The sequence below is a fragment of the Arachis duranensis genome, chromosome 6, assembly GCF_000817695.3.
Source record: "Arachis duranensis cultivar V14167 chromosome 6, aradu.V14167.gnm2.J7QH, whole genome shotgun sequence".
NCBI classification, from domain to species: Eukaryota; Viridiplantae; Streptophyta; class Magnoliopsida; order Fabales; family Fabaceae; genus Arachis; species Arachis duranensis.
This window is the reverse complement of record NC_029777.3, coordinates 100,611,017-100,613,106: the sequence shown is the minus strand read 5'-3', so window position 1 is coordinate 100,613,106 and position 2,090 is coordinate 100,611,017.

The window sequence follows — 2,090 nt, the reverse complement described above, 5'->3', positions numbered from 1 at the left end:
TTTTCCTGGTCTGGCTCATACATCGGGATTTGATTATATCCCGAGTAGGCGTCCATGAACGATAAGTATTGGTACCCCGAGCTGGAATCCACTAGGGTATCAATACTTGGTAGGGGATAAGGGTCCTTGGGACATGCCTTATTTAAATCGGTATAGTCGACACACATTCTCCATTTGCCATTCTGTTTTTTGACTAGCACTACATTGGCTAGCCATGTTGGGTACTTGACCTCTCTGATAAAGCCGGCTTCCAGGAGCGCTTGTACTTGCTCTTCTACTATTTGGGCTCGTTCTGGGCCGAGCTTGCATCTTCTTTGTTGTACGGGTCGGGACCCTGGATAAACCGAGAGCTTGTGGGACATGAGCTCGGGGTCAATCCCAGGCATGTCAGAGACCTTCCAGGCGAAGAGGTCGGAATTATCTCTTAAGAGTTTTGCCAACCCTTGTTTTAGAGTTTCCTCTAGGTCGGCTCCTATATAAGTGTTTTTCCCTTCCTCTTTGCCGACCTGTATCTCCTCGGTTTTTCCTCCCGGTTGTGGTCGCAACTCTTCTCTGGCCCTTGCACCGCCGAGCTCTATTGTGTGAACTTCTCTGTTCTTTCATCTCAGATTTAGGCTTTCATTGTAACATTTCCTTGCCAATTTTTGGTCTCCCCTTACCGTTGCTATCCCCGCTGAGGTCGGGAATTTCATGCAGAGGTGGGGAGTGGATACCACAGCTTCGAGCCGATTAAGGGTAGCTCTGCCGATTAAAGCATTATATGCTGACCCCACGTCAATGACTATGAAGTCTATGCTCAGAGTCTTTGATTTTTTCCATTTTCCAAAAGTGGTGTGAAGGGGCAAAAATCCTAGTGGTTTTATTGGCGTGTCCCCTAATCCGTATAGGGTGTCGGGGTAGGCTCTCAACTCTTTCTCATCTAACCCTAGCTTGTCGAAAGCAGGCTTAAAGAGAATGTCTGCCGAGCTTCCTTGGTCTACTAGGGTTCTGTGGAGATGGGCATTTGCTAGGATCATAGTTATTACCACTGGATCGTCGTGTCCAGGGATTATTCCTTGCCCATCTTCTTTTGTGAATTAAATGGTAGGAAGGTCGGGTGACTCCTCCCCGACCTGGTAGACTCTTTTGAGATGTCTTTTGCGAGAGGATTTGGTGAGTCCCCCTCCCGCAAACCCTCCTGAGATCATATAGATATGTCTTTCTGGAGTCTGCGGTGGTGGGTCTCTTCTATCCATATCATCTCGCTTTCTCTTTCCATGACTGTCCGACCTTTCTATGAGATATCTATCAAGCCGACCTTCTCTAGCCAGCTTTTCTATCACATTCTTGAGGTCGTAGCAGTCGTTTGTGGAGTGACCATATATTTTATGGTACTCGCAGTAATCGCTGCGGCTCCCCCCTTTTTTATTTTTAATGGGTCTAGGGGGTGGCAGTTTTTCAGTGTTGCAAATTTCTCTGTATACATTCACTATAAAAACTTTCAGGGGAGTATAAGAGTGATATTTCCTTGGCCTCTCGAGACCGAGTTCTTCCTTTTTCTTGGTTTCCCTTTCTCTCTCTTTTGTTGAGGGAGGGACCCCAGGTCGCCAGCTCAGGTCTCTCAATTTGGAATTTTCCTCCATATTGATGTACTTTTCAGCTCTTTCTTGTACATCACTTAGAGAAACGGGGTGTCTTTTAGATATGGACTGTGAGAAGGGACCTTCTCTGAGTCCATTGACTAACCCCATTATGACTGCCTCTATGGGCAGGTCTTGAATCTCCAAACATGCTTTGTTGAACCTTTCCATATAGGCTCGTAAAGATTCTCCGACCTCCTGTTTTATTCCCAGGAGGCTCGGTGCATGTTTCACTTTTTCTTTCTGGATTGAGAACCTCATCAAAAACTTCCTTGAGAGGTCTTCAAAGCTAGTAACCGACCTCGGGGGGAGGCTGTCGAACCACTTCATCGCCGCTTTTGATAGAGTGGTCGGAAAAGCTTTGCATCGCGTAGCGTCGGAAGCATCGGCTAGATACATCCGACTTTTGAAATTACTCAGGTGATGCTTTGGATCCGTGGTTCCATCGTAGAGGTCCATATCAGGGCTTTT